Here is a 26,326-nt window from a genome sequence, read left to right as displayed (position 1 = left end):
CAGATAAAATCAAATGATGCGGTAACCTGCGGTTAATGAACGAAGCGACAAAGTTGCTGACAACTGACAAGCGCACTGTGGCGGCATATAGTTGGAGTTTCAAACCCTGCTGCTCAGGGAAAAAGGGGCAGAAATGAGCAGGGCTGGAGGCAGCATTTTAAAATCACTGAGGTCCGTGATGTGCAAAGCGCGCGCCGAAAACTTTTTTCGGCATATTTAAATGAGAGGGGTGAATTACATGCCACACAAGAGATCGATTCCTGAAATTACTTTTAATGGTGTTTGAACTGAATATCATCAGTTTTGAAAAAAAAAAAAAAAATCATGTGGCAAGAGTAAGAATAATTTAAGCTTGTTTAATGGTTTGATCTGGCCCAAGCAATGAGGACAAAAGATACCCTAACCATGTAGCCTATAACAATCTGGCATCTGTTACACCTACACAAAAAAAAAATTCTGGGGGAGGAAAAAAAAAAAAAAGTAGTATACACCACCATGTTTTAGGCAAAGTTATCCAAGGCAAACATAAGTTGAAACTTTCCACTCTATTGCTTTGGCTTATCGAATGATTTATTTTTAAAATCACAAACAAGGTAGCAGAGGCAATTCTAGAGTCTGTTGTGTCCCCAAGCAAATATTTCCAGGGGGCCCTTCTGACCAGTGTTCATCACCAATATGTTATAAATAATCTGACACCAACGAAAAATGTATGAAACCAAAAAGTTTTTTAAATTTCAAATGTGAAAATACAATGGTAAAGAACAATAAAAAACAAAATAAATAAGCCCTCGGGCCCCGACTCTCGGGGGGCCCCAAGCAGTTGTCTGCCTTGCCTGTTCACAAGCTTCGTGTCTGCAAGGTAGGCTATAACTGCGCCGCTTTGAAAATGTAAACTGAACAGCTTGATGAAAGCGCGCTGATGGTTACCATGGAAACCCCGTGTCTCCTGCACTGCGTTCCTCCCCCGAGTCGCGCACTCATTCGCTTTTGTGTTCTTGGTCTCAGAGCCGCATGCACCAAACAGACACAGAAGACAGAATCAGCGTTTAACATAATTAACAATGCACTTTTTATGGAGACGTTTTAATGTTATTCTTTATTTTTTTTATCCAGTTGAATATTTAGCGTACAAATGTATTTTCAGCTCTTAAAAATGACCGAGGTCCGGACCGCGGGGGCCTCAGAGCTGGCTGCGGCCATGGAGATGAACAAGACGCTAATAGGAAGATAAAGACAGTTCAATGACAAATGGAAGTTCGGGCAAGATTGGCTAGTTCATAGCAAAAACGAAAATACCCTGTACTGCGAAGACTGTAGAAAGTCTGGCAAAGACAGGCACCAGCAATTTTAAACTCAAAACTATAAAGGACCATGAAAAGTCAAATGCACACATCGGTACTATAACATCAAAATAGGCGAAGACAGCTGGTTCACTACAGGACCGCATTGCTTACAGTCCCTGGCGGTCATGAAGTCGGCTGAGCTGGAGAGGATGGAGCTGCTGTTTAGAAACGTTCACACGATTGGAAAGAAGTTGATCTCGCCCCAGCTATCAACTTATAGCCTGCTAGAAGCCTCAGGTCACGAAGACCATTTTTCATGGACCATTCAGACTCATCTGATGATGAATGTAATGAGGACATTTAAATGTCTCTCTCTACACACACACACACACACACACACACACACAATTAATAGACAATACATAATATACATAATGCTTGATAATACACAATATTTGCATATCAAAACATCAAATGTTTTTCAATGATAAATGTTTTGAATTGGACTTTTAATATTAGAATCAGTTCAGTTGTACTGAATGTTATTTTTCATATTATATGATATTTCATATTGTAAGGGGCTTGAATCTGAGTTCAATAAACAGAATACTCTGTTTATATTTTTGTCTGAATTGGTTGCATGTTTTCATATAGGGAGCTACCTTAACAGCACTGAATACTTGAGTGCTACTGTAGAGATACATTATATGCTGCCATTCATAATTAAATCTAGATCTTCCGAACTTTAATGTATGATGGTGAAGAAAAAACTGCAATTTCCTGGCAACAAAATTGTGGCTAGTGAAAAGGCTGAATGGCTAGTGACTCGGGAAAACCACTAGCCACAGTGGCCGGTGAGCAAAAAAGTTAATGTAAAGCCCTGATATATATACACACATACATACATACGCTAGTGCATCTCAAAAAATTAGAATACGCTATGCACCTAAATTTATTTTGGGAGATTTTAACCACTGTGATTTGAGTAAGACTATGAGAACTTATGATCAATATGTTACTTGTACTACAACGCAGAAAATGACCTTGATTGATCTGTGCTATGGGTCAGTGGACGGTGCTTACAGCTCCATACCTATGCCTTCCTTGGGAGCTTCCTATCATAACAGTATTTACCTCATGCCAGTGTACAAACCTTCTTTCAGACGCCTAGAACACAATGAGAGAACTGTGAAACTGGTCAGAGGATAGTATCTCTTCACTTCAAGCATGTTTTGAGTGTACGGACTGGGAGTGCTTTCAGGAAGGGTCTGAGAACATTGATGAACTTGCAGACACGGTATCATCATATATCACATTTTGTGTGGATATGGTCATCCCAACTAAGACTACCGTCACTTTTCCGAACAACAAACCATGGATGACGAAAGAACTAAAATCTGTCATTAACAAGAAAAAGAGGACTTTCTATACTGGTGACATTTGGGAGATTAAAGCGGTGTGCAAAGAAGTAAAAAATGAGATTAGGAAAGCTAAAATGAAATATAGAAGAAAAGTAGAAGAGCAATACAGGGGAGGGGATCTTAGAGCCGCCTGGCGAGGAATAAAGTCAATGGCATCATTAAACCAACAAGCCGAATACGGCAGAAGGACTATTACTATCCAAGGTGTTGAGTCATGTGATCTTCCAAATGCTTTTAATTTATTTTACTCACGTTTCGAATCCGATGACTTTGGTAACAATATTTCTATGTGGAGAAACACTCTGGTTCCTAATCATGACCTAATAATATCTCAGGAGCAAGTAACAACCCTGTTTAAGAAGGTCAATATTAGGACAGCTGCTGGTCCTGATGCTGTTTGCGGACGCACACTACGTTATTGTGCAGAACAACTAAGTGGAGTTTTCACCTCCCTCTTCAATGTGTGTGCAACAAAAGGGCTGATTCCCCAAATATGGAAGAGCTCCACTATAATACCATTAGCTAAATTAAATAAACCTAAGGAGCTGAAAGACTTTAGACCTGTAGCCAGCGCTCGAAACTAACGGTGTCCCGATGTCCCGGGGACCATAAAAAATGTCATCGGGACACAAAATTATCATATCTGGGACAATGGAAAAAAATAGATCTAGAAAAAAGTTCTACATTAATATTATTTACAAAGCCGTAACACATACGTAGACATTCTCCTAATTTGTCGATTTTAATTTTAAAACGTAACAGCGAAAAATACATAGTAGCTACACTTTCGATGCACCTGCATCCGTAGGCTACAGAGCAGCGCATTCTGTTCTAGAATCTTCGGCCGGAGTCCGCATTATATGGACTTGGAATGGAATTGCTACCGCACACGCTGCGCTGACTCTTGCCAGAACAAAAATGCTTAAGTGGTTGAAGCGGACCGACCGCGGGGAAGAAACCGAAAGCCCAGACATAACGTCTCCGGGACCTTCAGGATCCAAAGTGTCCTCGCCTGGTCTGCAGGCAATGCTAGCAACTGAATGAACTTAATGAACACTGTTAGACACGTTATAAAATACAACAGGAATGATGTGGATGATATTGACGGAAGATACCGTTCAACAGAATAAGTGAGTTTTCTTGGTGTCTTTCTAGTTCAGAAAGTTTAGTCAGTCAGCAGCACAACTAGGCTCGGACCTGGCAGGTCCGTGTATCATCGTTTTCCAGATTGAATGGAATACTTGAATGATCGGATGATACACGGACCCTGGCACTATGCTGATGTTGCTAACGTTTGCACCCGGCAGCGAAAGTTCATAAAATGGATAACGGAAAGTTCATAAAAATGGATAACGGAAAGTTCATAAAATGGATAACGGAAAGTTCATAAAAATGGATAACGGTAATGGATAACGGAAAGTTCATAAAAATGGATAACAGTAATGGTGAAAATTATAAGTTGGCCTTATAAGTGCCAACAGATATTCAAGGTATAAGTAGATGAAATGAACATAAAAGGGGTCTTATTTTCAACTAAAGTGTACTGCAGATGTAGGGAGTTGAAACATTTTCTGAATGAGCTAGTTGGCCCCTTTAAATAAACAGGTATCTATTCATACAATGAGATCGCCAAAGTTTAATAAACTGAAAATGCAATAACTGTAATTTTGAAGTAGATGATGTATAGGACATGTGTCGCTTGTGTCTTGTGACTTATTGTAAAAATGATATAAAGGGTTCAAAATCGCATAGTTACAAACATAATAGTAACTTCATATGATGGGCGGCACGGTGGTGTAGTGGTTAGCGCTGTCGCCTCACAGCAAGAAGGTCCTGGGTTCGAGCCCCGGGGCCGGCGAGGGCCTTTCTGTGTGGAGTTTGCATGTTCTCCCCGTGTCCGCGTGGGTTTCCTCCGGGTGCTCCGGTTTCCCCCACAGTCCAAAGACATGCAGGTTAGGTTAACTGGTGACTCTAAATTGACCGTAGGTGTGAGTGTGAATGGTTGTCTGTGTCTATGTGTCAGCCCTGTGATGACCTGGCGACTTGTCCAGGGTGTACCCCGCCTTTCGCCCGTGGTCACCTGGGATGGGCTCCGGCTTGCCTGCGACCCTGTAGGGCAGGATAAAGCGGCTAGAGATAATGAGATGAGATGAGACTTCATATGATAATATTAACCACTGGTTATTTCAGAGTTGAAAAAAAATGGGGACACTATTGCTTCCATTCGGGACAATACAACACAGAATTCAGGACCACTGGGGGACACAAAGAAAAAAAGTTAATTTCGAGCCCTGCCTGTAGCTCTTACATCCTTGGTGATGAAGAATTTTGAAAAAATCCTCAAAAATGAAATTTTGTCCTTGGTCACTGGGAAGCTGGATCCACTACAGTTTGCATATCAAACAGGCAGAAGTGTGGATGATGCAAAACTTTTTATTTTAGATAAAATATATAAACACTTGGAGAAACCTGGCTCCCATGCCAGGCTTTTATTTGCAGATTTTTCTTCTGCTTTCAATAAAATGCAGCCGCATATTTTGATTGAGAGACTGAAAAATGACTTTCAATTACCAAATCAATTACTGCTTTTGATTTTAAATTTCTTAATAGATAGAAGTCAGAGAGTCTTAGTAAATGGTCATTTGTCTCAACCAATCACTTCAAATACTGGCTCGCCACAAGGATGTGTACTCTCTCCCCTGCTATTTATTCTATATACAGACAGCTGTAGGTCTTCCCAGCAAGGAAGCTACCTGGTTAAGTTTTCAGATGACACTGCACTGCTATCCCTGTTCCAAGGTCCACATTCCACTCATGGGCCAGCACTGACATCATTTGTGAAGTGGTGCGACGATAACTTTCTAGACTTGAACGTAGGAGCTCATAATAGATTTTAGGAGAGCAAAGGCCGAATCAAAGGCAAGTGTCATATATTGGGGGGGGGGGGGGGGGTTGAAATAGTTGATTCTTACAAATACTTAGGCACAATATTTGATAGTGACCTGAACTTTCATTTAAACGCATAGACAATTGTTAAAAAGGGACAGCAGAGAATTCATCTACTGAGGAAGCTTAACTCCTTCAGTGTCTCTAAAACCATTTTGTGTAATTTTTATCAGTCTTTTATTGAAAGTCTTTTAACGTTTTCTTTTTTATGTTGGTTTAACACTATCAGTCAAAGACAAAAACAGTCTTAGTAGTATTGTTAACACCTCATCAAGGATTATTGGAACACACCTTAACGGTTTGAGCGCTCTGTTTAACAAACAGGCAGTCCAAAAGGCTAGAAGTATCATTAGCCAACCTGACCATGTGTTAAGTGGTCAGTTTTCTTTAATGCCCTCTGGGAGGCGCTATTACTCGGTCAGAGCGAAAACAAATAGGTACTCAAATTCTTTCATCCCTGTAAGTATTAGATTATTAAATAGGATGGTAGGGATAGAGTACACCAATGAGAACTTGATTTATTAAATGCTGGCTATCACTGTCAGGGTAGGGTATGATGTTTGACTGGATGTGTGTATATTGGATGTATGTGTATATGTCTTGTGTTCTCTTAATTATTTTTAATTTATTGTTGTCTGATGGAGACTGAGCTGTAAACTAAATTGCCCATTGATGGGACAAATAAAGTAATCTTGAACTTGAACAAACTGCAATTTCCTGGCAACAAAATTATGGCTAGTGAAAAGGCTGAATGGCTAGTGACTCGGGAAAACCACTAGCCACAGTGGCCGGTGAGCAAAAAAGTTAATGTAAAGCCCTGATATATATATATATACACACACACACACACACACACACACACACATACGCTAGTGCATCTCAAAAAATTAGAATACCATGAAAAAGTTCCTTTTTTTCATAATTTAATTCAAAAAGGTAAACTTTCATATATTCTATATTCATTACATGTAAAGTAAAATATTTAAAGCCTTTTTTGCTTTAATTTTGGTGATTATGGCTTATAGCTCATGAAAATCAGAAATCCAGCATCTCAAATTATTAGAATATTCCCTAAGATCAATTAAAAAAAGGATTTACAATACAGAAATGTCCAACTTCTGAAAAGTATATTCATTTATACACTCAATACTTGGTTGGGGCTCCTTTACCATGAATTACTGTATCAATGCGGTGTGGCATGAAGGTGATCAGTCTGTGGCACTGCTGAGGAGTTATTGAAGCCCAGGTTGCTTTGATAGTGGCCTTCAGCATATCTGTATTTTTGGGTCGGGTGTTTCTCATCTTCCTCTTGACAATACCCCATAGATTCTCTACGGGGTTCAGGTCAGGCAAGTTGGCTGGCCAATCAAACACAGTAATATCATGGTCAGCAAACCATTTGGAAGTAGTTTTGGCACTGTGGGTAGGTGCCAAGTCCTTCTGGAAAAGGAAATCAGCATCTCCAAAAAGCTCGTTGGCAGATGGAAGCATGAAGTGCTCTAAAATCTCCTGGTAGATGGCTGTGTTGACTTTGGACTCGATAAAATACAGTGGACCAACACCAGCAGATGACATGGCATCCCAAATTATCACAGACTGTGGAAACTTCACACTGGGCTTCAAACACCTTGGATTCTGTGCCTCTCCATTCTTCCTCCAGACTCTAGAACTGTGATTTCCAAATCAAATGCAAAATGTACTTTCATCTGAAAAGAGGACTTTGGACCACTGAGCAACAGTCCATTTCTTTCTCTCCTTAGCCCAGATAAGACACTTCTGACATTGTCTCTGGCTCAGGAGTAGCTTGATATTAGGAATGCGAAAGTTGTATCCCCTTTCTTGAAGATGTCTGTTCGTGATGGGTCTTGATACACTGACACCAGCCTCAGTCCACTCCTTGTGAAGCTCTGCCAAGTTCTTGAATCAACTTTTCTTGACAATCCTCTCAAGACTGGCCATCCCTGTTGCTTGTGCACCTTTTCCAGCCACCCTTTTCAGCAATGACCATTTGTGGCTTACCCTCCTTGTGGAGGGCATCAGTGATCATCTTCTGGACAACAGTCAAGTCAGCAGTCTTCCCCATGATTGTGTGTACTGAACTAGACCGAGAGATACACTGTGTTCATACTGTTCTACTCAAACTCGAAATGAAATATTCTAATATTTTGAGACGGGTTTTTTATGTTTTTGTACTGTATGCCATACTGATTAAAATTAAAATAGAAAAATGCTTGAAACATTTTAGTTTGTGTAGTGAGTCTATAATATAATAACTTTCACAATATTCTAATTTTTTGAGATGCACTATATTATATACACACACACACACACACACACACACGAGTCTTTAGTCTACAGGGTTTCCCATACATAGACCATTGTGTGGCGCAGCGCCACACAATGGATTCCTATCGCCACACAATCAGACTCGCGATTTTGAAAAAAAAATTCCGTTGCCTATCGTTCCGTTCATTCATAGAGCTCTTTCTTCTCGTGCGCGCGCATACACCCACACAGAGAGAGAGAGAGAGAGAGAGAGAGAGGCGTGTACACAGGCCTGCCGTTGCGCATATACCCGGACTGTAAGTAGGCCTGTTAGGCTAATTAAAAATAACGCAGCCGTCCCGATTCGCCTTCCGACCCCTTATTTTAAAAAGGTAGCCTACGTCATGCTCGTGATGAGCTTTATCATAGCCTTCTTGGCTTACAAGAAACGGACATCCCTGAGTCAGGCTAGAAACCAATTTTGATGCATACAGTAGCAGCTTGACGCGAGGAACCGGCCTTATTGCATTATCCCATTTATCCCACTTCAGCATTCATGCAAGTTATTAATAATGGCTTGACATTCACAATAAATAAGGATTTCCCACGAGCCTAAATAAAATGTTATACTTGCGGAACGCCTAGTTGATGCTATCTGAAGCATAAAATCTGAATATTTTAAGAAACATCTTTATTAGCGAAGTAGAATTGCAAGCGGGATTTCTCAGCTATGAATAGGGCAAGCACATAAAAATTCAGTATTCCTTTATATATTTTTTTGATGTAATGGAAATTTTTAGTGCTTTGATGAAGAAAATGTACTTTTTTATCCATAGATTAAAACAGACCTCAGGAATAGGCTCCAAGGGGAACACCTGGCAGCCTGCTTACGAATCTCCATAAATGGTCCCGAACCCAATGACTTCCCTTACGATAGGGCATTTGAGTTTTTTTTTCAGGAAGCCACGTAGAATTAAATGTTCTGATAGGGCATGCAGGCTTTGCACCAATTAGGGTAATGCTTTTTCATTATTGTTAGTTGCCTTGGTGTTACCTCAGGGTGTCTACAGGTTTGTCCAAGTTAAATTTAAGACTTTTTCATACCATGTTCCAAAAAAAATTAAGAGCAAATCTAAAAAGTCACGCAAAAACGTACTCTTTTGGGAAATATATATATATATATATATATATATATATATATATATATATATATATATATATATATATATATATATAAAGGGCTGTAACAATATGCATATCAAAATCGCGATACGCAGAGCCACGATCCGTGTCGCGATACAAGGCAGAATCGCAGTACACCCTTTCAAACTTCTCAGCCCAAAAACAGAGGTGCTTCCAAACTTCAATTTATGAATACTTTACTTTTTATTTAAATTACATTTTAAACTTACTTAAATTACTTTTATTTTTTTATATCTATTAGTAAGTCGTTTTTTCGCCGACCTGCGACAATCTTCTGCGAGTCATGCAACGTCCACACTCGCCACTGGCAGAGCATTCATTTCTTTTAAGCGGTCGCCATTCTGGTTGCGACACGGGGAGCGAATCTGTAAACAAGCAGCTCATTGGCTGGCTAGGTGTGCCACAAGCCAATCACAATCACTTGACCGGAAAGGCATGTAGTGTTGCCAGATTGGGCGGGTTTAGGTGCTTTTTGGCTGGTTTTGAACATATTTTGGGGTGGAAAACCTTAGCAATATCTGGCAACACTGAAGGCATGTCTGCTTGGGCGGAAGCCTTCTGCGGTAGTTACATTTTGACACGCGAGCAATGTTCATCTCGTTATCTCTAGCCGCTTTATCCTTCTACAGGGTCGCAGGCAAGCTGGAGCCTATCCCAGCTGACTACGGGCGAAAGGCGGGGTACACCCTGGACAAGTCGCCAGGTCATCACAGGGCTGACACAGACAACCATTCACACTCACATTCACACCTACGGTCAATTTAGAGTCACCAGTTAACCTAACCTGCATGTCTTTGGACTGTGGGGGAAACCGGAGCACCCGGAGGAAACCCACGCGGACACGGGGAGAACATGCAAACTCCACACAGAAAGGCCCTCGCTGGCCACGGGGCTCGAACCCGGACCTTCTTGCTGTGAGGCGACAGCGCTAACCACTACACCACCGTGCCGCCCACGAGCAATGTTTCACTATAAAAATTCCATAATTTCCATCTGTTTTCCGCGATCACAGAAAATCATTGGCCCTATGAGAGTGAGACAGTGAGAGAGCCAATCCCCCAAAAAAATCTTAACGGATTTACACAATTTGGAAAAATGACTTTTTCAGAACCGAAAAAACACAGAGCTTCCGGCTCAACAGTATTATTTTTAGAAATAAAACAGTCTTTGGATATACATTTGTTCATTTTTGCATACATATTACTCATTCTCTGCAGTGGTCTGAATTATTTGTTATTAAATAGTTAATGTAAGTAAGTAAATGTTAAGTCAAATTTACTACTTTAAAAATACATTTAAAAAAAAATCGTGGGTCAAAAATCGCGATACGAATGGAATCGTGAGTTGGGTGTATCGTTACAGCCCTAATTATTTATTATATATATAATTTAATGTAACTTATTGCCCTTGTAAACTGTAGGTATCATGCTGCCATCTTGTGTCAGAACTACAATTCCCAGTCCACTTCCGTGTGACCTACGTCACGCGTGGGCGGGATCATCTACGTCATCATACAAGGAAACATAAAACAATGGGACAACGCTTCCATCTTTGTCTCTCACGTCTGGCTTCCGATGAATCTGGACGTATAAAGAGGCGCTCTCCACCCAGAAAGACGTCTTCTTTCTTGCAAGATCCATCACTCAGCGCGATTTTCTTTCTTACCCTTGGCAAAGGTAAACTCTAGAGTCGCGCGATCTTTAAACTCAACCTGAGTTACAACTGGTTTACTTGCATTAGAAGTGACGTCACGACTGCAGCCCAGGCAGTCAAAAGTTAAGAAGCGATTGAATCCTTTTTAACTCAAAGCGCTGTGCATCTTATTCTGATCAGAGACTTTTCCTCACGAACGCTGAGGTTCGGAACAAGAATCCTCTGCTTTCCACGGGAACCACCCAAGTGCTCCGCTGGACCAGAAAGTTTCTACGCCTCCATCACGAGCGGCTCACGTGCTCCCACGGCGAGGCCCGAGACTACACCGGCGAATAGTTCTTCATATCTTGCTAAAGGCAGGATTAAGTAAGATTTTGGCATTTGGGCATAATTAGGATAGTCTTAGGAATTTGCTTTTATTGAAATAGTGTGAATTTAAACCCAGGTTTATTGTTACACTGTTGAACACGCAGCGTGTTGATTTATTTTGGATCTATGTTCTCTCAATTGTTTTTTTTTAATAGATAGGCTGTGCATGCTTTTCTTTACTACTAACATATAGTTTTCTTATTATACATCTTGATCTCAAGATTTCAGTGGATTCAGTATGGTTATGAGCTAGTGGGTTAGCTACAGCTTCCCTTTTGTCTGCTTAGCAACACAAAGCTAATCAAGGCCTACCATGTGCTCAGCAGGCCATCAGGCCTGATAAACCACACCTCAGCTAGAAATCTACAAGCTAGCTTTTAGTTAGCTACGGCTAATACCCTTGTCTTTAGCAACACGTGCTCAGTAGGCCTCACCAGGCCTAACAAACACACTTTAGCTAGGCCATAGGGCCTTTAGCAAACTCACACTAGCAACACAAGGCTAAACACAGAGCTAATCCTTTGTTCTGTTTAGATAACATTCTTTTGTTTAGCTACCAACAAGCTAGGCCTCCACCACGTGTAGTTAGCTACACGAGGCTAAACACATGGTCAAGTCCTACACACACACACACACCCCTCACTGCTTGTATATATTGATTTATTATTTTTCTTTTTATCTTTGTATAATAAATTCATTTATTAAACAAACTGTTTATTTGTGTGAACAACAATATATACATGAAGTCCCCAATCTCCCTCGAATTCAAAAGGGTGCATATAAAAGTTATGTAATGTGGTAAGTGATTGTAATAATTTGGAAATATACCATAATTTAGCTGTTTGGTAATTTATTATTAAGCACCAGGATTAATGGTATGATTCACTAAATGATTCATTGAACGATTCACCAAATGATTCACTAAACGATTCACTGAATGAGACTGATTCTATGGTATGATTCAATTCAAACGAGTCAAAGTAAATGATTCAATGGGATTGGTTCATTTTAATTATTAACCTTCAAAATTTAATGAGACTGATTTAATGAGATTGATCACTTAATTTCAATAATTAACTGATTGCACCCACATAAACATTCACCGGAAAACACTATTCTAGTAGAAGTACTTCATTTCTTTTCCTTGACAGACATTCACACACTCAGAACACAATATAAGGATAGGATAAACTTGTAACTATGTGATGATCAGAATGCAGTCGCAACGTTTGAATCCAATGTAACAATGTGAAAATGTGAATGAAGTCTCACACAGAATCCAATGCAACAGTTTTTTTTAAATTATTTTCTCTGCTTGGGGAGTCACATTGTAAGCAGAATTGTTCAATTCCATATTTGGTCAAACAGCAATGCAGAAAACAACAGTTAAACAATGTGAATGCACATACACCTGAAACTTCGGCTCACTCACTTGAAAGGTATGCTCACTTGCACTTCTTAAAACGATACCCACACACAATACTATTCTCTCACATGCACGCAATAGAATATATTCTCTCTCTCTCTCACACACACATACACAATATTCTCTTACATAAACAACACTCTTACTCATTGTACAGTACAATACTCACTGACAATGCAACATGCTCACGCTCACACTATGGCATTTTCCTAAGATTTTCCGTTTCTTGATCCAGCTCACTCTCAAGGTCTTTCAGTTCAGCTACTTCTCCTTTGAAACGCTTTCTAAGAACATTTGATTTTGTTATTAGCTGGGCCATGAGGGTTCCCAATTTCTCCTCTGCTTGTTCAGTGCTGAATCGGGAAACATCGCCTTAAACATGTCGTCAATTCCGTCATTGGATCTATATGAATGGTGGCCATTGATAGTCCTGAGTACCCAGATCACTTCTGCCCTCAGTGTCGGAGTAGAGCCACACATTGTTCGAATGTCGGACGACGGTAGCCTCGCAGATCCATCCTCTTCTCCACGACCGTTAGTGGTGGCAGCGCTGAAGTCGGATATTTGAGGCTGATGCTCGCGGCCTTTAGCAAAAGCAACGTGCTTGGCGCTCTTCATACGAGAGTCCACCGCTCTTATCCCCATTGTGCCCAACTTAAAAGTCTTACAGCATGCTACACAGTATGCCTTGTTGGCATCTTTGGGTACAGCTTTCAGCCACCACGAGTATTTTGCATCTTGCAGCCAGTTATCATTAAATTTACATTTACCCATTGTGGCTCGGACTACCCTCCATCAACAGATCAGGCACTGAGTGGTTGTCAAGCACGCGTGTGTCTATCAACCGGTGGATTCGGAGCCTGCGTGGTATAATTGTGAGCATCAAAAACAATTAAACTTTTTCCCCGTCCAAAGTGTACCACATTTTAACGATTATGGCTGAGTAAAATCTCCATAAATTTAAGATTGAAAATTTAAGACCATGGGGTTTGAAATTTAAGACTTTTTAATGGCCTTATTTTAGGAAAATTAAATGTAAGACTTTTTAAGGACCCGCGGCCACCCTGTACCTCAAGTGGTTTCTTACATCTAATTATGATATTTTATTTTATTATTATTTTGTTGTTACATTATACTATTTATTTCATTTTAGTATTGGTTGAGGTAAGTGTGGAGTTCAATATTTAAAATAAAAACCTCCAGCTTGTTTTTTGCAATTTATTCCTTGAATGTCAACTAAAGAATGATTGAAAGATTGCCACCAAAAAGGCAAAAAAATAAGGTAAAAACTAAACTTTAACTTCAATTTTGGTGAGTAATTTTCATAAATTTAAAAAAAAGACAAGTTTTCCACCAACATCAAGCCCAGCAAACTAATGGCCTGCCCTGTAATGTAAAGTTGGGTCGAGGAATGAAATCAGGCAGGGTTCTGGTAAAAATTGTTTTAGCTGTCTTCTCTTAAAGAACTTTAAAGAATTTAGATTGAACTGAATAATCTCATATGCTTCTTGCAGCTTTAAAATAGTCCCAGCAGGTGACTCTGAAGAAAAATACTGTGTGTTTGAACACCACCCGCTGTAAACACTTTGCATACACCCCAATGACCGACTCCACCGACCGCCACGACACCACCGCGCACGATTCCCTCATCGGCACAGTGGAGCATTACAAATTGCTACCCGGTCTGTGGGAAACACTGGTCTATGTCTATTTCTTATCTAGAGTGTTTATACTGTTTATTTCAGTTATTCTATTTTTATTTATTGCATTGCCTGTTTGCACCGCGGGTCAGAGAGGACTGAAATTTCATCCGTGCTGTATGTCGAGCATGTATAGCATATTTGACAATAAAGTTGACTGGACTTGACGACAGCAATTTAATTGATCAGTCAGTTTGTTGATGTAAACTGCGATTTTTCTATGCATACTAAGGTAAAGTTTGGTGTTCCACAAGGTTCCGTCTTAGGCCCACTGCTTTTTTCTTTTTGCATGTTACCTCTGGGTAATGTTATTCACAAGCAAGATATTAGCTTCCACTGTTATGCTGATGACACAGTTGTATGCTTCTGCAAAGTCAGATGAGAGAAAAAAAAGCTTAATTAAACTGATGAATGTGTAAGAGACATTATATGCTGGATGCTTATTAACTTCCTTTTACTTAACTCTGACAAGACAGAAGTACCTGTACTAGGACCACATGCAGCTAGAAGTAGGTTTTCTAATTACATAGTAACTCTGGATGGCCTTTCTGTTTTTTCATGTGCAGCAGTAAGACCTTGTAGTGCAGCAGATAACATTTCAGAGGAATCTTTCAAATTGTGATACAAGCACCAAATTCGGCACAGATACTCCTTAGACATTATTCTTTTGAAAAAGTACGCAGGCCACTTGAAATTCAAGATGGCTGCCCATTTTAAAGATGGCCGCCATGTCCAGTACAGAAATGTATCGTTTTGCCATAACTATGCGCATACTTGTCCGATATGGATGATTCTGGCATCAAATTATACATTTTTGACCATGTAGAATCCAAATCTGGGAGAATAAAATCACTCAGAAGCTTACTTTTGCCTTATTCTTGGCCTTTTGTAAAATAGTCCACTAACATAGCTAGCATGCATGTTTGTATAGACTGTAGCAATAATTATAGTTTGGGGTGTAGGATGTAGCAGTAGAGGTAGAGGATGTCCTCATCATAGCAATCAGTGTTCTGCCTCTCCTTCAAGGGATTGGTCTGCACCAGTTGTGGGTGGCCTTTGGCCAAGGACGGAACTTGAGATGGATTCCTGTACATGACCTGCACCTCTCTTTAGGACTGGAGAAGAGCAAAGGAATACTCTTCTTCCATGCCTTCACTGGTTGCGATGTTGTATCAGGCTTCCGCAGCAAAGGGAAGAAGTCTGCATGGCAAACCTGGGATGTGTATGCTGAAGCTTCTGATGTCTTTGCCAAGCTCAGCCAGTACCCACCAACAGTAGATGATGATCTGGAGGTCCTGGAGAAGTTTGTGGTGACAATGTATGACAGGTCCAGTACAGTTGCACGTGTTGATGATGCCAGGCTGGATATGTTTGCTCGAAAGCAGAGGCCATATGAAGCCATCCCTCCAACTCAAGCAGCATTACTTCAGCATGCAAAGCGCGCTGCCTATCAAGCAGGCTGTATATGGAGTCAGTCAACACTGCGCCAACCAGACACACAAAGTCCTGCTGACTGGGGATGGACAAAGAGTGGAGACACATGGAAGGTCTTCTGGACAATGCTTCCACCTATTGCCGAGAGTTGCCAACAGCTGACCAAATGTGGATGCAAATCTGAATGCCGTGGAAGGTGCAAATGCTACCGATTCAGTCTCACCTGCACCGGACTATGTAGCTGCAAATGTGAGGACAAGTGAAACCATGCAGCTCACTGCTGGGGTGAACAGTGCATTTGTGAGCTCTGTATTTGACTCATTGCATTCTGCAGTGACAAACATTTACTATAACTAAACATTCCAGTTGTGCATTTAAAAATAAATAAATAAAATAGTTTGTAGGATATGTTCTGGTCTATGTACATTTTTCATCATATTTTTGCTAGAAATGGCAGAAAGGAGCTCCCTAGAAGGTTAAGAGTGGGATTTTTAGATTTCTCATAGTCAAAAACCTACTTTTAGACACCAAGATCATTCAAATCGGTCAAAGTGGCCAGATTATATCCCATTTTCAAGTCTGCAGCGGCGGCCATCTTGAAAATAAGCAGCCATCTTGAATTTCAGGTGGCCTGCGTACTTTTTCAAAAGAATAATGTCTAAGGAGTATTTGTGCCAAGTTTGGTGCTTGTATCACCATTTGAAAGATTTTTCAGTTATCTGCTACACTATTGGGGTGATCTTTGACTCCAGTCTTTCATTTGAAACTCATTTTGATAACATGACAAAGATGGATTTATTTCATCTCAGAAATATTCATAAGAAACAATGTCTTTACATGATGCAGAAAAACAAGTTCATGGATTTGTTCCCTCTAGGTTGGATTATTGTAACGCCTTAATGTCTGGATGTTCCAATAAGTGCATATACAAGTTCCAGTTAGTTCAAAATGCAGCAACAAGAGTCCTTACAAGAACTAGGAGATATGACCACATCACCCCTATCTTATCCACATTGCACTGGCTCCCAATCAAATTTCATATTGATTATAAAATACTACTATTGACCTTTAAAGCACTGAATGGTCTCGTGCCACAGTACGTGAGCGAACTTCTGGTCCTTTATGACTCACCACGCCTACTTAGATCAAAAGGTGTTTGCAGTCTGTTGGCACCTCATATAGTGAAGGCTCCATCAAGGGGCAGAGCCTTTTCTTACTAAGCCCCACAGTTATAGCACAGCCTTCCAAGTAATATTTAGGACTCAGAGAGACAGTCTTAATGTTTACGTCTTGACTGAAAACATATCCGTTTAGTCAAGCCTTTTGTTTGTTTGTGTATATGTATGGATGCTGTCTCCCCCCATCACCACCACTCTCGCACATTCATTCGGGTTTGTTGACTGTAGTGGCTGCTGCTTTATGTCCCAGGGCTCCCTCATGTCTGTGTTACTTTCTGGCTCTCCCTTTTAGCTTTGCAGTTATAGTTGGTCTTGCCGGACTTCCTGCTTGTACTCAGAACACAATATACACCGTTTTCTTAACAATTAGGTGACAATGGGCAAACCTAACAATCTGTGTTTCTCTCTCTCGAGTTACATGTCACTCCTGAGATACCAGTGATGCGGACCTCTCCTGCTCTTTGGACCTGCCTGGTCCATCCTGATGCCTTATGTCTAGCTGGAGTTCTCATCACTTTGCACCTGCAAGGATGGCCCATATGTACAGCGCCTGATCCATCCTGATGCCCTACTTCTAGCTGAGGTTCTCATTACTTCTCTCCTGTGGAAGATGGCCCCATATGGACAATCTAAATATATAATTTAGGACTGCAGTTATCATGATCCGTTTTGCACTCAAGTCTCCATCAATGAACAGTTGATAACATCAACAAAATAAACTTCATGTTAAAACTCTGAGTTTCCTGGTTATACAATTGCATTTTTTTGACCATATCGGACACACTTATAGAAGGGAGTTATTTATAATCTTGCAATCGGTCATCATCCAAATAAAGATGGGTTCCCTTTCAAGGTCATCTCAAGGAGTTTTTCTCTTTCCACTATCACCTCAGACTTGCTCATCAAGGATACATTTATTAAGTAATATATTTAAAATCTGTATTTTTCTGTCAAACTTGTTTGCAACAATGGCTATTGTTAAAAGCATTATACAAAAATCAAGTAAATTTATTGGACAAAAAACTGCACTGAAAACACAACCTCCTTGATAGAGGCAATAACAATGCTTTCCAATCTTTCTTTCTCCACATGAACTCAGCTAAATCATGATCAGTTATGACACAATTAGGATGACCCTCTGAACAATCTACACTTCTTCGAGGTGTAACTTTTTTTGTGAACAGAAGACAGCATAGCGGATGAAGAATAGCAGCGAGCACACCAACAGCCTGATAGAAGTATCAAGGCAGTGGAGATACAAATCACTTCTGGTCACAACTTTAAGAATAAAACCAGAGCAAAAACAGGACGCAGAGCTTTGTGAGTTGGGCCTTTAGCCTTGAATTAAAGTAACAGGTTTCACTGCTGCCAGAGCTAACTGTTAGACACAGTTCTCTCTCTCTCTCCAGGGATCCGAGGCTTAGAGCTCAACACCAAACGATTCTTCCAGTAGCGAGATCTCCAGGTTTAGGAAAACATGCCTAAAATAGTCCGCTATGATTTCATCCGTTTTCATTTTCAACGTGTAAAGCTTTCGGCTTAACATCCTGCAGAGGGGATGACGCTGCCTGACTGGCTTATATATAAATTAAAAAAAAAAACGAGGGGAAAAAAAAGTCTGTAAGAAATCAAGCTGAGAAGTAAAAGCTGTAATTGAGAGGAAATCACAATTTAGCAAAATTAATAATAATAATAATAATAATAATAATAATAATAATAATAATAATAGTGATGGAAATTAACTTTAAGTGAAGATTATTTAAATACTTTCAATATACAACTAAGCAGGTTAGCCAAACTACAGATCTCTCCTGAGTGGATGAGTAGTGCACTACCGAGAGTGCACACGGCATTATTTTATACTGAACGGAGTTCACTAAAACAGGAAAGTGAAGATATATTTGGGATCGGACCACATACCTTCAGTTTAACTTACCTCAGGGTTTTAAATCCTCAGAGTCAGACACAATAACGTGTTTTTATTTTTATAACTCAAGGGGCTAAAGCTGTTCAGGCGAGCAGCGGTTTTTTCTTCTCCAGTGTTTTCTAGCGGTTGAAGAAGCAGCTACTGGACGCGTTACCGCCACCACCTGGACTGGAGTTTCAGGGTGGAGGACGCCTATCCCAACCCAACCCTTACACACTTCTACTAACAACAATTAAAATGTCGTTTTAAAAAGTGTAATATTACATGCCTGGACCCATTTGGTTGTCTGTGCTGTTTGTTTTTTTCTGCTAGAAGCTAAAATTCTCTGTGGCTGGTTTGCTTCCAGTGGTGCAAAGCACAAAGTAGGCAGAATAATAAAGACTCCTCTAAGGCACAGAAAGCCAGCATCTATTTGAACTGCTGCTCATGTAGCATAACACTTCCCTACATATGAGCTCACAGACACTTGTTGCTTGACACCCCTCCCTTCCTGACTTTTGACAATATCAGTATTTGAAGTCACAATTTCCAGATGACAAGGTGAATGTTTTTCTATTGCACCAATGCCCAAGCAGCTTTCTATCAAAATCTTGATGTCTACAAATGGTGTCTGTCCAAGGTGCACTGTAAAAAAAATATTTGTTGTTTTAACTTAAAAAAGTTAGTGCAAGGGCTGCCTTAAAATTTTGAGTTCACTGAAATTCACATAGTAAGTTAAATTGTTGTGAACTTACTATATTAATTTCAGTGAACTCAAAATTTTAAGGCAGCCCTTAAGGCAGCCCTTGCACTAACTTTTTTAAGTTAAAACAACAAATCATTTTTAACAGTGTGATATTTAAACAAATATTAGGGATGCTGTGTGTATATGTATAAAAGTATACCCTGGAGGTATACTTTTAGGGCAGCATGTTGGTTAATGCTGTTACTCCACAGTAAGAAGGTTCTGGGTTCAAGCCTGGTGGGAGGGGCCGTTTTGTGTAAAGTTTGCATGTTCTGTCTGTGTGGGTCTTCTCTGGGTGCTCTGATTTCCTTTAAAGACATGTAATTAGGTTAACTGGCTACTCTAAATTGCCCAGACTGTAGGTGTGCATGAGTGCACAGAAAGGAACTGACCACCCAACTGCTACAATTCTGGCCACATCAACCAAACATGGCTTGGCTCAAGCTTAGATCAGGTTCAGTAGTTGACTTCAGAAAACTCAAAATAAATTAAAAGTTGTGGACCAGATTATTGGTTGGTGTCCCCCTCCCCCATTAAAGATGTATGTTGTACCATCATTGTACCACAGAAGAAATCCTTGAAAGGCTGATATTGCTATCACATTCATGTCCATGATGAGAGTACAACCCCTGGCAAAAATTATGGAATCACCAGACTTAGACAATGTTCACCCAGCTTTTTTTTTTTTTTTTTTTCGAGCAAATATGACACAAAACAAAATTTTAGCAGCTGAACTTTCTGGCTTCATGAAACATAACTCAAAATCATAAAATTAAATTATTTTAATTAATGGCATTTTCCCAGTTAAAGTAGATGGGGAAATTATGGAATCACTCAATGTCGAAATTCAAGCTATGTTTCACCAGGTGAGGGTTGCTGGGGAAGACCAAGATTTTTTTTTTCGCTTTCTCTGGTGGCCTAACGGAAACATCAGTAAGGACCATGGGCTATGACCAACAACCCTTTGAGAGAGGGAACATTTTTATTACAGATAACATCTCCACTCAGTTCTGGATGTTTTTGGTCACGATATCACTCCTGCAGCCCCTTAGAAATGGGACAGTGTAAAGTTGTTTGAAACTCCAACAAAAATCAAACCTGGGCATGGATGTGAACTTTGCCATGGAGAAATCAGCTGAGTGAAGCAAGAGATATTGTGTCTTGTTATGGATGAGAAGATTCTAGGTGTGGCTGGCGCAGCTCTCTTTTATCCCATGCAATATTCTGGATTATATACTTGCTAACAACAACAAATTTCAACCTGCTAGCCACACAACTAAATAAAATAAAAATTGACAGCTACATTTCTGGAAAACTCCAGGGTTCTCACCAATGGCCGAAGCACTTCAAAGGTGGCCTTTACACTTCAAGGCTGTACCATATGGTCTAGTGGTCAGGATTCCTGGTTTTCACACAGTTGGCATGGGATTGACTCCTGGTATGGGAATGCATCTTTGCTGTGTCACGCTATTTGCAAGTCATATGACCTTGAGTGAAATCCTCATTCCATAGGCTCTTGCTTTCATGAGTCCTTTTGCTGCCAGGTGTTGTGATGGGACAAGAAGTCTGATGACAGAGCAGAATATTCCAGGATTGACTCCTGGATTACTGAACTTACCCCATCTAAGGTCCTGGGCCGGTTGTATGTTAACTCCAACAAAGCACAAAGACTGAACTCTGAATCTGACCACAGCAGCCACTGTTCAGTGTTAAAGCTATTCTTAACACCATGGGCTCAAACCTGTACATGAGGAAAGGGTACGCATCTGGGTTTTCACTACACCAGGCCAAATGTGTGCCAGTGCATCCAGCTGTTCTTCCAACATCTGATTTCCTGGCAAAGTTTAAAAAAAAAAACATTATCAGGCTATGTTAGTTCAGAGTGCCTCAGGGTCATTTTCTCACACACCAATCTGCATATTCCTAAAGGAACATACTGTCTTGTAAATGTTCAAAATGAGCAAAATGTTCAGCAAATCACTTGGCAAATGAAATACAGGATGCGTATGACCATTTCCTTAACAGAATCTGAACATGGTCATTAATGGAACTCCTGAATTGTTGGTGTTGCATTTATTTCAATTCATTGCCCAAAGCACTATATCAATACAATTAAACAAAAGTGAATTATTGAAAGTTGAATTGAAGCTTGTTGACTGCAAACTGAGACATAGTCTCTCTGCCTTTTATTTCTGTCTGTATTTGTGAGTGCAATTACCAAAGTGGAATTGAACCAAATATGCAATGGGTTGTGGCATATTTTTCTTCATTAAAAATGAAGTGTAGAACTGATATGTATGGGGTCATCTTTATCTCATTATCTCTAGCTGCTTTATCCTTCTACAGGGTCGCAGGCAAGCTGGAGCCTATCCCAGCTGACTACGGGCGAAAGGCGGGGTACACCCTGGACAAGTCGCCAGGTCATCGCAGGGCTGACACATAGACACAGACAACCATTCACACTCACACTCACACCTACGGTCAATTTAGAGTCACCAGTTAACCTAACCTGCATGTCTTTGGACTGTGGGGGAAACCAGAGCACCCGGAGGAAACCCACGTGGACACGGGGAGAACATGCAAACTCCACACAGAAAGGCCCTCGCCAGCCCTGGGGCCCGAACCCAGGACCCTCCTGCTGTGAGGCGACAGCGCTAACCACTACGCCACCGTGCCGCCCGGGGTCATCTTTATATATGACATTAATATATAGTATTATTTGTGTCATCTTTCCCATCAAAATCAAATCAGGTTGCAAGATCTTAAAATAATTTAGGTGCAAATTTGCATTTAATAAGTACAAACTTTCTTGTTATGAGCAGAGAGAATGCAATCATAATGAAATATTTCATGATTCCATGAGCCAATGACCATTTGCAGGTGGATCTTTGACTTTCTGACAGGCAGACCCTAGGTGGTGATAATCGATAGCCACACTTCCTCCTCACTGATCCTGAACACAGGTGCGCCACAGGGCTGTGTGCTCAGTCCCCTCATGTACTCCTTGTTCGCCCACGACTGTATTGAAAAAAACAATGCCAACATCATCATCAAGTTTGCTGACGACACAACCATCTTGGGCCTCCTTATGGACAACGATGAGATGGCATGCAGAGAGGAAGTGAAGGCGTTAGCCAGCTGGTCTCAGGACAACAACCTCTCTCTCAACGTCAGTAAAACTAATGAGATGATAGTGGACTACAGGAGACAGCAAGGGAGGGCACACTAGCCCATCTCCATCAACGAAGCTGAGGTTTAAAGGGTCAGCAGCTTCAAGTTCATTGGTGTGAACATCACAGAGGACCTCTCTTGGACAATACACAGACAGTGTGGTAAGGAAAGCTCGCCATCGGCTCTACAAAAATAACCCTAGATTCCTATTTAAAATTGTTGCAAAATTAACCAGGAATAAGACCACAATAGACACATTCAGACCTGCAGTATTTAGTAGCAAGGACTTCATGAATTTTTTCAATGACAAAACTGAAAATATCTAACAAAAAATTCAAACTACTCATTTAAGGTCAGACAACTTAAGTGACAATTTACGTAACCCTGTAGATAACAATTGTAGTATGTTGAGCAGGTGGGTGGAGCACAGAAGTACGGCAGGCCAGAACTGAGTTTTCAAAAACTCTTTTATTTAGCTTTTCAGCTTTTACTGACACTCTCCCAGTCACACATGCGCACATACACTCAAGCGTTCTGGTTGGGGAGAGAGCTCCCTTCCTCTCCTCTCTCTCTCTCCTTATATAGGGCATGGTCACTGGGGAAGACACACAAACACAGATTAACAGACATCAGGTGCAGTGATTCTGCCACTGACCTTCCCTGACTCCGCCCTCCGGTCACAGACCGATGCATGACCATGCCCCCTCTGCCACATACCCCCACCGCCCGACTCCCTTGATGGGAGAGGAAGTCCGGCACAACCATCTGCGCCCCCGGCCTGTGGATCACCTTGAAATTAAAGGGCTGGAGTGCCAGATACCAATGGGTGATCCGCGCGTTGGCATCCTTCATGCGGTGGAGCCACTGGAGGGGTGCGTGGTCTGAACAGAGGGTGAAAGGGCACCCCAGGAGGTAGTAGTGGAGGGCGAGAATCACCCACTTGATGGCTAGGCACTCCTTTTCTATGGTGCTGTAGCACCCCTCCAGCACTGACAGCTTCCTGCTGATGTACAGCACAGGGCGGTCCTCCCCCTCCACCTCCTGGGACAGAACGGCCCCCAGCCCTCTGTCCGAGGCGTCCGTCTGCAACATAAAGGGGAGAGAAAAGTCAGGGGAGTGTAACAATGGCCCCCCACACAGTGCAGCCTTCACCTCAGAGAAAGCCCGCTGGCATTGCTCCGTCCACTGGACCGGATCTGGTGCTCCCTTTTTAGTGAGATCAGTCAGTGGGCTGGTGACATCCGAATAATTAGGTATAAACCTACGATAGTAGCCAGCCAGCCCCAGGAACTGTCTCACCCCCTTTATGGTCTTGGGCCTCACGCAGGCCGCAATCGCTGCTGTCTTATTAATTTGGGGACGCACCTGCCCATTGCCCAAGTGGAAGCCCAGATACCGTACTTCCACCCGCCCAATCACACACTTCTTCGGGTTGGCTGTGAGACTCGCTCGCCTCAGCGACCCAAGGACAGCCCTTAGGTGTTGCAGGTGCCGCGGCCAGTCGTTACTATAGATTATGATGTCGTCCAAATACGCGGCCGCATAGGTGGCGTGGGGGTGGAGGACCTTGTCCATAAGCCGCTGGAATGTAGCAGGTGCCCCAAACAACCCAAAAGGAAGTGTGACAAATTGGTGTAAGCCAAACAGTGTAGAAAAGGCCGTTTTTTCTTGGGATAGTGGAGTCAAAGGGATCTGCCAATAACCCTTTGTCAAATCCAGTGTCGAATAAAAGTGAGCCATGCCTAGTCAATCCAGCAACTCATCAATATGAGGCATTGGGTATGCATCGAATTTAGACACTGCATTGACTTTTCTATAGTCCACACAGAACCGGACTGACCCATCGGCCTTGGGAACCAAGACCACCGGGCTGCTCCAGTCACTGTGGGACTCTTCGACGATGTCCATTTTGAGCATGGCCTTGAGTTCTTCCTGAACCACCTTTTTCTTGTGTTCAGGCAGCCTGTAAGGGCGGCTGCGCACTACCACCCTCGGGGGCATCTCAATGTGGTGTTCTATGAGGCGGGTGCAGCCGGGCAGGGGCGAGAACACGTCCGAAAATTCAGTCTGCAACAGGGCAACCTCTACGAGTTGGGTCGGGGAGAGGTGGTCTCCACAGGGGACTGGAGAGGTACGCGATGTCAGTGTTCCCTTTGGAACCTCCGGCCCATCTCCACCTTCTCTGGAACCACCAACACTAACGCCACGGGGACCTCCTTGTTCCAGAGTTTGAGTAGATTGAGGTGGTAAATCTGTAGTGTCCCGCCCCTGTCTGTCCGCCTCACCTCATAGTCAATGTCCCCGACTAGCCGTGTGACCTCAAAGGGTCCTTGCCACTTGGCAATCAAGTTGGAGCTCGATGTGGGCAACAGTACGAGTACTTTATGCTCCGGCCCGATCAAGGGCAGTTCCTGGTGTGTCAGGAATCTGGACCACCGCGCCCACTTCCATTGCTGAGCACTGATGCCGGAGGTGCCCCGGTTCCCTGCAGCACCAGGAAACCGGCCTGGGCTCTCTCTCTGCACTGGCGCTCTGGGGCTCACTCACCTGAGGGGGGAGAGAGACAGACATGGAAGTGGGAAATGGGAGGGCACCGCGGGTGCGGAGGGCTGGCTGGGGTGGAGCCGGCCCCCGCCTCCACAGTGGGGCAATGGGGTGAGGACTAGACACAGAAGGGGGGGTAGAGAGAGGGAGAGGAGAGAGAGAAGGAGAGAGAGAGAGAAGAGGAGATCTGCGATCCTGCTGTGGAAACAGCTGCCAAATGATCCTCCACCAACTTGATGGCCTGATCCAGCGATGCCGGGCAATGGCACTGGACCCACTCCGCGGTTCCGTCGGGGAGTCGTGCGATGAACTGTTCCAGTACCACCAGATTGACAATTCCCTCGGCGTCGCGGTTGTCAGCCCTCAGCCACCGCCGGCAGGTGTCCCGGAGTTGCTAGCCAAATGCGAACGGCCGGCCGACCTCCTCTAGGTGTAGAGCACGGAAGTGCTGGCATTGGTGTTCAGGGGTCTGCCCCACATGCTGGAGAACGGCCTGGCGCAGGTCTGTGTAGACCAGCTGGCTGTCGGCGGGGAGCTGTAGCACGGCCAGCTGTGCCTCGCCCGTTAGCAGGGGGAGGAGGCGTGCCGCACGCTGTTCCACCGGCCAACCCCAGGCCTCTGCTGCTTGCTTGAAGAGCGCTATGAAGGCCTCGGGGTCGTCATGCGGGCCCATCTTCATTAGGGTGAGGTGGGGAGGGCCCACGGCGGTGGAGGTGGTGGACCCCGCTGATGCGAGGAGGTGCCGGAACGCCTGACGATCTTCTTGTTGTGCCAGCACCAGGGCCTCGAACCTTTGTGCTTGCTCCTTTTGGAGGGTGACCAGCGCCTGGTGCTGGCTCTGTTGGGCCATGGATCAGATCCGCGAAGGGGGAGGACTCCATGGGGCTGTTCTCCTTTGTGCTCCATCCCAAGTTTCAGCACCGCTGTAGTATGTTGAGCAGGTGGGTGGAGCACAGAAGCACGACAGGCCAGAACTGAGTTTTCAAAAACTCTTTTATTTAGCTTTTCAGCTTTTACTGACACTCTCCCAGTCACACACGCACACATACACTCAAGCGTTCTGGTTGGGGAGAGAGCTCCCT

General features: G+C 42.5%; 1 protein-coding gene across 23 annotated transcripts in view; it reads right to left on the bottom strand.

Moving 5' to 3' along the window:
• Positions 1-26,326, bottom strand: part of LOC132867671 (zinc finger protein 271-like) — an 806,111-nt gene that overhangs the window by 130,910 nt on the left and 648,875 nt on the right. For 4 of the 23 annotated variants that reach the window (XM_060900651.1, XM_060900650.1, XM_060900656.1 and 1 more), the window contains exon 1: positions 18,815-18,918. The exons of 18 other annotated variants lie outside the window; for them this stretch is intronic. The gene's annotated coding sequence lies outside the window, so the exon portion shown is untranslated. Of the gene's footprint in view, positions 1-18,798; positions 18,919-26,326 lie in introns of those variants that run through there. One more of the 23 variants, XM_060900652.1, reaches the window with a different exon arrangement.

This window comes from Neoarius graeffei, chromosome 19, assembly GCF_027579695.1.
Source record: "Neoarius graeffei isolate fNeoGra1 chromosome 19, fNeoGra1.pri, whole genome shotgun sequence".
In the NCBI taxonomy this organism is placed as follows: domain Eukaryota; kingdom Metazoa; phylum Chordata; class Actinopteri; order Siluriformes; family Ariidae; genus Neoarius; species Neoarius graeffei.
This window is presented reverse-complemented; position numbering and strand designations above follow the sequence as displayed.